Genomic DNA, 11,544 nt, shown 5'->3' on the forward strand with positions numbered 1-11,544 from the left:
TCATGCCATTATAAAATAATAGCTTGTAATTTCACTTTTAAGATGTTGAGTGAGTTCTTATAAGTACTTGTTTTCGGCAGTATGTGCAATTTATTAGTGTTATCAAGTAATTAACTTGTAATTTCTTTCTCTTTCGTTTTTTTTCTTTTAATTTGACAGGATTTATATTGTTTCCAATCTGTCTTCTCTTTGAAAAATCATTACGGGTAATTAATGGCATTTTGTTCATCCTTTTGTTTAAATTTTAGTGCTTATCTTTTTTCTGATGAGTATTACATACTTTTGCACTTTACAAATACTTACACATGTTGGTGGAACTCCAAGTATCAGATCGACCCTCTGAAACAGGTATAACCGAAGATATTGACACTAATACCATCATGGATTTAGAAAAACAAGTAGCAGATCATTCGTTTGAAATACAAATAGATGAAGATATTGATGCAAATGGTTATTTGGAAGCAACATCTGAATCCGAGAAAATAAATGATGATGGTGTGAATCTTAGATGTGATGAAGGTGAAAGTACTGTCCTTATAATAAGGTTTGAAAAGAGAGGTTAATTTTAATATCCGGTTTAAATATACAAGTCAAACAACTGATTTCCTAGTACGAGAATCAATATGGATTATAACACAAATTGCCAGCTACAAGAATCCTAGATGTTCGACACATGACTAGTTGACAAAGATCAAACACTTAAGACTAACAATCTGAGGCAATCAATCGATTTAGTGGGTGAAAATGTAATTAAATTAAACTTGTCAACAATCCATTTCCCATCCTTTTGTTTTGAAATGCGAATCATTGCTTTGCATCCAGTTCTTACCTCTCTACGACGTTTTATTGTCTTTCCACTTGAATTATTACCTTTCAATTGTTTGAAACCTTCTTTGTTGCATACATATATCCTCCGATAATGCTCCTTTGTTGACTTGTTCTTAAATTTCCAATGTTTTCGTGTAACAAAACCATGTAAAAATGAATAATCATTGTAAAATCTATATGCATCGTTGGGTGTATCGAAAACCTTTCCAGTAATACATGTATCATTATTTTCACCTTCATCACATCCAAGATTCACACCATCATCATTTATTTTCTCGGATTCAGATGTTGCTTCCAAATAACCATTTGCATCAATATCTTCATCTATTTGTATTTCAAACAAATGATCTGCTACTTGTTTTTCTAAATCCATGATGGTATTAGTGTCAATATCTTCGGTTATACCTGTTTCAGAGGGTCGATCTGATACTTGGAGTTCTACCAACATGTGTAAGTATCTGTAAAGTGCCAAAGTATGTAGTACTCGTGAGAAAAAAGATAAGCACTAAAATTTAAACAAAAGGATGAACATAATGCCATTAATTACCTGTAATGATTTTTCAAAGAGAAGACGTATTGGAAACAATAGAAATCCTGTCAAATTAAAAGAAAAAAAAACGAAAGAGAAAGAAATTACAAGTTAATTACTTGACAAAACTAATCAATTGCACATACTGCCGAAAACAACTACTTATAAGAACTCACTCAACATCTTAAAAGTGAAATTACAAGCTATTGTTTTATAATGGCATGAAATAATTGTGTGTAATCTTTTAATTTTGATCGCATCTTAGTTGGACTCCACTAATTGAGTATAATATTGTTTCCCCATTGATTAGCATGATGCCACGTGCCACTTTGATTTTTAATTACTTGATGATTTGGTTAGTAAATAAAGTGATAATTGAATAAACATATATGTCGATGTCAAAAGGGATAATCAAAGAAGAACTCAAAAATGAATGTCTTCATATAGATTTCATTATATGTAAATAATATTAAATAAGTGAGGGAGAAAATTTTAATAATGTTTAGAATTGAATGCGTTATGCTGTGTATATGACTTCGGTTTCATATATGCAGTTAGAAAAACAATAAAGAAGATTATTACCTTGCGATTACGAAAAGGAGAAGATGATCATGACATTGCGATTAAATATGAAGATAGAATAATAAAGGAAGATATTGAAAGTTCAAACGAGAAGCTACGTCAATTTCAATTGGTACTCTGAATTTCGTAGGAAAATAGGCTATTGGCAAATCAACCTCAAAACGACGTGGTATTTGGTTCCACACCTAAGCTTGTATGGGCTGTTATATATATATATATATATATATATATATATATATATATATATATATATATATATATATATATATATATATATATATTAGGTTCATGTGAGACGGTCTAATTTTGTGAGACCGTGAGACGCATTTTTTTATTTTTTTTATTTATTTTTTTATTTTTTAAAATTTTTTTTAGTTAATTCAAGTTCCGAAAATAATATTTAGAAAAAGAATTTTTTGATTTTTCCATTTATTTTGCATTTTAAAATTATTTTTATAATATGTACAGTGTAATATTCTATTTAGAATACTTCACGTATTTTAAAAAAAAATAGATTTTTTTTAATTTTTTTAATTTTTCTTTAGTTAATTCAAGTTCCGAAAATAATATTTAAAAAAAGAATTTTTAGATTTTTTCATTTATTTTGCATTTTAAAATTATTTTTTAAAATATGTCAGTGTAATATTCTATTTAGAATATTTCAAAAAAAAAAACGGGATTTTTTTTAAATTTTTTTAATTTATTTTTTATTTTCCTTAGTTAATTCAAGTTCCAAAAATAATATTTAAAAAAAAGAATTTTTGGATTTTTCTATTTATTTTGCATTTTAAAATTATTTTTAGATTTGGTCTCACGGTCTCACAAAATTAGAATGGTCTCAAATGAACCTGAACATATATATATATATATATATATATATATATATATATATATATATATATATATATATATATATATATATATATATATATATATATATATATATATATATATATATATATATATATATATATACTCGCCTATTATTTCTGAAAATAGTTACGAATAACATAAATTTAAAAAACGTATTATGTTACTTTGAAACAATAACTAATATTATTTCCTGATTCATGTTTCTAGATGTCTTAATTTATTATTTTTTCAAAATTCGTTCCTTTAATAAAGGTCACAAATTTTCAAAATCTTTTATAATTTTCTTATTTTTATGCATAAAATAGGGATATCTTCAATACCGAATTAAAGTTTTTTTTTTTATTTTATAATATATACATTCCTAATTTATTGTTTCATTTTGAATTAAAATTATTTTCCAAATTTTATTACCATTTATCATTCCTTAATTGAAAATTTAAAAGTTTAACATCCTTAAAATATGAGATTTATATCAAGTGAAGTAAAAAAATACTAAGAAAATGAGATGTGACATCATTAGGTTTCGTTTTAGGATTAAAAAAAAGGTACAAGATGGAATATAGTTTATTCTAACCAGGTACAATATAAATTGTAGCGTTTACAATTGTCAACCATTTCCTGAAGTGCAATAGTGAAACTCCTAAAAATGTGGCTTGGGGCTTGATTAATAACCCTGTCAACAACGAGGTTTTTAAGGCGGGCGTTGCAGCGGTAGTTTAAGCAATAATTTTTTGTGATAAAATGTCCTTTTGAAGTTTACGTTTCACCCGCTTGTAATATCTTATCAAAAATAGCAACATACTTTTCATTTTTACTAATAATCTTAGGGTAAAAATTAGAGTACATTGCCCGAGTTACCTTAATTATTCCCATCTAAATTTATTGAGTTAGAATTAGTGTCATTTATATTTAACTATTTTTTAATAACAAAATGAGTATATTATAGTTTTGGTCTATGTGATTTGTTTACTGTAATCAAGTCCATGTGAAATAGTTCATTTACAATGACAGTCTTGACCCCATCTCCTTCAAAAATACAGCAGGTACTAAAAGCGAATAAATATTATCATTATAATTATTCATAAATTTGAATATGAAAAAGAATGCACTCATCTTCACATGATCTTAAAGGGTAAACTGAACTTTAATTAATACAATCCATCTTTTGAAATTTATCGTACGATTCTCTTTTAGATGATCTTTAGGCTGCCTGATACCCTTACCAGCTTCCATGCAATCCATGTCACCAACAAAAATGTCATGGCACAACCTACAGTTTTTGTCCCATATATAAATTCACAATCACAAAAGCAAGTACAACAGAAGAATGTATGGTTTAAAATCATGTTACATAAAAGCTAAAGATTCAATGAAATGAATATGGTTCAAAATATAAAAAGTTAAAACAAAAGAAATAACAATGTACTTTTATTTTTGTATAGTAGATCATCCTACTTTCATTTCTTGATGCTATAACATATAACAATACAATTAAACAATGGTCTTATTTTATAATTTTGTGTTTCACACTAAGCAATCTATTAAAGAACATAAAATGACCAAAAGACATGAAATTATAGAATAAAAAAAATACATAGATGAACTATGGGTAAAAACTTTAATTAGCATTGCATATATTGGTATAAAAAGCAAAGCATGTTGTTAAAATGTAAAATCGAAGCAGGTGATGGAGCAAAATCTTGGAACAAAAAAAAACTATATACCATAAATAATTTGTTGAGAGTAAAAGTGTTTACCAACGGTTTCCAGTAACTCTCAATATCGTTAATGCTTTATAGTATTATTGTAAAAAATGCTTCCACACACAAACTATTTTCATTTTCCGTTTATTGAAAAACACCCCATTTAAACATAAGGACTGAAGTACATACTACACAACTTTGGTTTGAACATTTCATTTACCGAATATACATAACCGGGGGGGGGGGGGGGGGGGGGGGGGGGGGAAGAAACCAATGGGCTCAACACAAACTACCTACATTCAAACTAATCCAACGGTCCAACCAACTAATTGGAAAATAACCTGAATAACCATTCACTTTTTGCTCATTGAAGTAGATATTTTTTCAAGCAATGTATTGGCCATTTTTTCAGTAGTGTATAGGGAAACCATGAACATTGAGATCAAGAGGTATTTCATGAATATGTTTCACACTCATTTCATTATAATTAATAGCATGCTATTAGTCGTGCCTTAACACAATTGTATATATAATTAAGACCCATAATATTTTTTATGAAAAGTAATTGTATTTAGGAGAGAGAGAGAGAGAGAGAGAGAGAGAGAGAGAGAGAGAGAGAGAGAGAGAGAGAGAGAGAGAGAGAGAGAGAGAGAGAGAGAGAGAGAGAGAGAGAGAGAGAGAAAGAAAGAAAGAAAGTGTGTGTGTGTGCGTGCGCTGCGGCGGGCTCTGTGGGTGTAGAAAAAGAGAAATCACAATTATAGTGTTGTACATCGTAAACCACCACTAACTATGGGACTGTGTTTTCAATTTAATTTCCTAGTAGGAGACTATAATTTGAAAAAAATACCCATAAATCCATAATAGCAATGAAAATTACTGTGTGAATGGGTGTGTGGCAAAAACAGAAATAGAAATATCATTTCTATTCATTTTCAAATTAACTTGTTAACTTTTTATTCATAATTTTAATTGTGAGGCAAATATAAGATGGACTTTTTTTTTTATATATTCTTTTACGTTTTAGTATGTATGTTTATGCATGAAAATGACTGTTAATATTTTGCAGCGATGTGAAGACATCCATTATGTTAGAAATTGATATATTTGTTTATTTAATGTAACTTACTTGTTGCAAACAACCAAAGACTTCTCAAGAGCATCTATATTGTCTTTACCATGAGCCTGTGTATTAAATGTAGTGATAAAAATAAACTTATGTGGGTTTTAATTTGAAATATGTGGCATTTCCATCGCATTAAAAAAAGAAGAAACTATTTCAGTTATGGTTTACCACAACTACAGGCAGTTGGTAAACTTGGTACAAATTACATAATAATGAAATAAAAAATTATGAAATGAATTCCAACAACACATAGTTTTTGAGTGTATTATTAAGAAATTTCGTACTGATAACTAAAATATACCTTATTATATTGGCAAAATGATGCAATTTTTATAAATATAATTTTGTGAAAGTATATATTAAAGGATACAATCAAACAAAGAGAAATGACCACCAGAGCATTAAAAAAGGTAACATGCTCACCACGATTCAATATGATTTTACCATTGTTAGCCTTTACGGGTAGACAAAACTCTTTTGCAAGGAGACCTGGAAAATCAAATTCACATTACAAAATTAACAAAACCAAATATGTGCTTTCTCAAAAAATTAATCTCTTATTTTGAAACTTTAAATTGATCTCTTAACTTGAAACTTGAAAGCACATCCAAACCAAATCATACCTAAAGAAAACAATACATTTTACCTCCATCTACCCCAACAATTTGAAAGTCGATATTAACTACTATTACAAAGAGATATTGTTTGTATGCATAATAAATACACATGACACCTGAATCCAGATTTCCATAAATGAATTATAGAAAAAAGTTACCTCTATGCATCTATTCAAGTATAACTTAAGGGACTCAATGTAATCTTCCAACACTAAGGTGCTGTTTGTTTTTCTATAAAAAACCTCTTAAAACCACTTATTGTTGCGCGACGCAGCACACGCGCAACACTTTCCCTCTCGCAGCAGTTTGTTTTTTGGAAGACTTCAGACTACAAAACCTCTGTGCGTGTGTTGCGTGGTGCAACACTTGATATGCCTCTTTTAACCTCTTCAGCTTTCATTTTTTCTAAGTGTTTTTTTAAGAATTTTTGTATAACTTTTTTTTTTTTTTTTAAAACATTGATTTTCATAAATTTTTATTTATGGATGTGATACAATTTCTTTTTATAATTTCCACGATTTTTTTTAACTTGATTTTTTTAATTTTTTTTACCGTTTTATTAATAATATTTTCAATTTCAGTTACATCTTTTTTAACGTATGTAATTTTTTACGAACTTTGTAGATAACGTTTGCAATAATTTCTTAATTTTTATATTATTTTCCTTTTTAATGTTTTTTAAAATTAGTTTTTTTTTAGAATAAAACTATTAGCTTCTTTTACATTTTTTAAGTTTTTTTTTTTAAAAAAAAAGTTTTATATTTTTGTTTTTTTACATGTTCTTATTATTATTATTTTAATCTTGAAGACTAGAATTATTACGTTTCAGTGTTGAGACCTATTTTCAGTTTATAAAATTAGTTTATTTGAATTTTAGTTTACTGCAGCAGTCTGCAGATGTTAAAAAACAAACATGCTTCTTATTATAGGTTGCAGCTGTTTGTTCCACCTCTTCTGCTACAGAGGATTGCAGAGGTGGTCTGCAGCCTTCATGAATTTTCGCTTCGAAAAAACAAACAACACCTAAATGACGGATCAGATATCAGAAGCACTTTACCACCAAAAGCATTGGAAAATTTTCTTCTAGATCATTAAAACGTCCAACTCCAACCCTGATTTCTTGAGGAATCACTGAACGCCTGTAATGTTAAAAAAATTGGTCATAATGTTGATCAACCGTGCTTATATACCTCTACTTTATAAGTTGTACATTTGCTAACATGTGGAATCATTTTCCTACTTCATCCGACACATACCTTTGGTGATGAACTTTAGTTCGTTCGAAGCGTGAGCGCCATTGAACTCTCCCCTGTCATCAAAGATACAAAGTTGATTTTGACAAAATTAGTACCTGTCATGGAGCCAACGATAATGTTCTTTATGGGGAAATCGGAGTTTGTGAGGTCGTCAAGCAATGATCGTAAGAGAAGAGATTTCCCTATTCCTTTTACATCTCTCTAAAATTCAACCACCAGAACCACCCATCACCATTGATGCTACAATCATCTTCATTGCCACGATTTACAATTTCCATCACCACCATCACGACCCACTGCAACCACCGCTATTAGAAAAATTAGAAATAGCCTTCCTTCACATATCATCTCTTACCGCTCACCCTCTCACACTCAATCTAAGCACATGAGAGTTAAAATTTCTTAAAGATGGATAGAAGAAAAGTGCGAGAAAATTTTTCATGAGAGAGAAATCTTCTTAAAGAGGGAAATTATATCCTCTCCTTACCATGTCGTTCCTCTTGAAGCCCATACCACACACACTGTGGGAAAATAAGGAGTACCAGAGAAATAGTTGCAAAACGCCTTCAAGTGAAGTACAAAAAGCACTGTAGCTTGATGTGCTATTATGCACAGTGTTTAACATTTTGACAAATGTTATGTTTTATAATTCCTGAAGTCCAATAGTGAAACACATCTTCGCTCTGTCTGAAACATCCATAAATTTTAAGCCAAATTTAAACTTTTTAAATCAACAAAAGAAACCAAAGTGTAATTGTTTACAAAACATTTTCAAATCAATATCCATCAGAGTGTCCCAAAACAGATCATAATGATGATGAGTGGTACGGTCATGCCTTCGCCTTCCCAAAGATCTCATGTGCGGAAAACATAGTGTGATGCGCTGCGATTGAGCCGACTCCTTTCCTTTAAAAACGAAGTACCTGAAACCAAAACTGAAAACCATAAGCACAAAGCTTAGTGAGTTCCCCCAACGTACCACATACCATCCAATCATATAACATACAAATACTGTCAGGCATATCGAGGTGCCTGACCTACCCTTTCGATCCTCTCGACCGGATACTGGCTAGCATATCTGGGTGCTGGCCTCCTCTTCGGTCCTCTCGACCGGATACTAGCTAGCATATCTGGGTGCTGACCTCCCCTTCAGTCCTCTCGACCGGATACTGGGGACTATTTCACCCCTCTACTACTACTACCACGTAACATGTATCGCATAATTGTATTCTATCTAATATGACTGGGTATGACTACCCCTCTTCGGCCCTATCGACCGAAAATCTTAGGGACTATCTCCCCTACTGCTACTGGCATATAACATCATATCATACTAACACACAAAATATTAGGTTGGGCATGACTACCCCTTTGACCCTATCGACCGGTACTCTGGGGACTATCTCCCCTACTGTCACTAGCACATAGCATCATATCATACTAGCACACAACATATGAGGCTGGGCATGACTACCCCTTCGACCCTATTGACCGATACTCTGGGGACTATCTCTCCTACAGTCACTAGCACATAACATCATATCAGGTAATAGCAAACCTAGATGAATATCACAAAGACAATCATCTAACATACAACTCCTAATGGTGGGTCGACGTTGTGGCCGTAGACCCACCGCTACTGGAAGGTAACTCACCTGCACTGTTGAAATTCTTGCTGATACTCTTCTGACCTCTATCTAACAACTCCCGCACTGCTACTCCAATGACTCCCCGATCTACTAATACCAAATATAACACTTAGTCCCAAACTACCCTTGAACAGTCAAACTAAGTCAACTCTGGTCAAAGTCAAAGTCCTGGTCAAAGTCAACCTTCCAGGTTTACCCTACTCGCCGAGTCAGCCTACTGACTTGCCGAGTTCATACGCTTAGGATCCTTTCATTCGTGACTCGACTCGCCGAGTCATCCCCTGACTCGCCGAGTGTACCGATTTCCGAGTCCTGACCTGTCCAACTCACTGAGTCTCCACTCAACTCACTTATTCGAGTCTTAACTTGAAGGATTTGGGGTTTCGCGACTTGACTCGCCAAGTCCAAGAACAGACTCGCCGAGTCCAAGGCAATCTTCAACAGACTCGCCGAGTGGTTCATCTAACTCGTCGAGTTCATCTCCATCTTCATACTACTCGCTGAGTCCACTCGAAGGACTCGCCGAGTCTATTCAATCCTTCATACATTCAGGGGCTTTTTGAGTCATACAGGGACTCCAACCTGTAGATCCACTCTTCCAAAGCCTATTCCTCACGTAAAGTTGCAAACTTTACGTGTGGCTAAGGAGTTCTAGGCCCAAAACACTTCAAACTAGGGTTCAAGGCAACCATGCTTCATTTACACTGCCAAGAGTAATACTTTATGACTCTCCATACCAAAATACACTTAGATCTGAAGTAGCAACTTCAGATCTGGGCTCTAACTCGAACTGGTTCTTAAACGTGGCATAAAAACCCCAAATATAATGACAATAATAGATCTAGATGCAAAAGAGTGAAGGTAACAACTTATTACCTCCAAGATGAGCACAACTGAAGTAGATCTCGGATCTACACCTCTCCTTTGAAGCAAACCTCTTGATCTTCAAGTTCCTTTCAAAGGTTCCCTCCTCCAAAATTCTTTTCTCTCAAATGATGAAAGCTCACACATTTCTAGGGACTCTGGAACTCAATAGGGAAGTAAAGAGGCTGAGGGAGGAATATGATGTTCTTTATATAAGGCACAACCCCCGGTATTAGGGTTTTCCCCCTTCAGCACCAACTCGCCGAGTCCATATTCATACTCGGCGAGTTGGTCACTTAATCCGTGACCCAAACCCGCTCCGACTTGGCGAGTAAGCGATCCTACTCGTCGAGTCCATGCTCCAAATTTACACTTAGGCCCTTAAATTATACTTCTGAAATTTGAGAAGTTACAAGTTTACTTACAGGCTCCGGCTGATCGTACTCTCTTCATCCTCCATCCTTTATTTTAAAACCATTTAAAAAAAATATTTTACTTTCCAAAAATTCCCTTGATTTGATACTGGATTCACACGGGTGTTCCTCTAATTCGCTCAAACCAAGGCTCTGATGCCAACTTGAAACACCCATAAATTTTACGCCAAATTTATACTTTTTAAATCAACAAAAGAAACCAAAGTGTAATTGTTTACAAAACATTTTCAAATCAATATCCATCAGAGTGTTCCAAAATAGATCATAAGGATGAGGAGCAGTAAGGTCACGCCTTCGCCTTCCCATGATCTCCTGAAGTTACTGAAACAATAAACTGAAAACTTTAAGCCTGGGGGCTTAGAGAGCTACCCCAAAATACCAATACCACATTGAGATACCATATCAACAACAGATTACTCAACAACAAGCATACTGGGCCATTGGCCTGATTGGACCGCCCTACAGGGCCTACATTCTAACTGAATCTATACCAAGACTTCGGCATGACTAGACCGCCACGTAGGCCTACAGTCACCCCGGACCACTCATAAGGTATGTTGGCCTTCAGCACAAATCAGTACCGCCTCAACCCACCCATTAAGCAAATAACCATGTACATAACTAACATATACTGACATATACAAGCATCAACATATCTACCATACTGATCATCAATCGTAGCAATCCCGCGTAACTAGAGCACCTACGTAGTAGGCCACTAACATACCAATCCCTAAGGATCATAAACGCATAACATACAGTCTATCCTGAACCCGATCCATCGGATCATAATCACATATATCATATCATACCCATAGTAACTAAGGGCCAGCCTTGGTTCGTTAGACCCTGTCGATATAGTGAGGATAACTCACCTTGTGGATGTAGACTCGGTAGATAAACTCCAACCCTCAGATCACAGCCAAAAACTCCACCACCTATTATCACAACATATTCACACCATTAGTTCCCCAACCTTTCAAGGTAACCCATAAGTCAACTAATCTCCCTTTGATCAAAGTCAAAGTCCTTGGTAAAGGTTAACAGTCCATGTTGACCCTTACTCGCCGAGTTCCCTCGTCTACT

General features: G+C 33.2%; 1 long non-coding RNA gene across 1 annotated transcript; it reads right to left on the reverse strand.

Annotated features, from left to right (window-relative positions):
• Positions 1-602: 602 nt before the first annotated feature.
• On the reverse strand, positions 603-1,527 carry LOC145090345 (uncharacterized). The gene is made up of 2 exons (XR_013701503.1): positions 1,376-1,527; positions 603-1,286 (listed from the first exon to the last, which is right to left on the reverse strand). It is a non-coding gene; the product is annotated as an uncharacterized LOC145090345 (long non-coding RNA).
• Positions 1,528-11,544: the final 10,017 nt, after the last annotated feature.

Source organism: Lactuca serriola, chromosome 2 (assembly GCF_051521515.1).
Source record: "Lactuca serriola cultivar US96UC23 chromosome 2, Lser_US96UC23_V15, whole genome shotgun sequence".
NCBI lineage: Eukaryota > Viridiplantae > Streptophyta > Magnoliopsida > Asterales > Asteraceae > Lactuca > Lactuca serriola.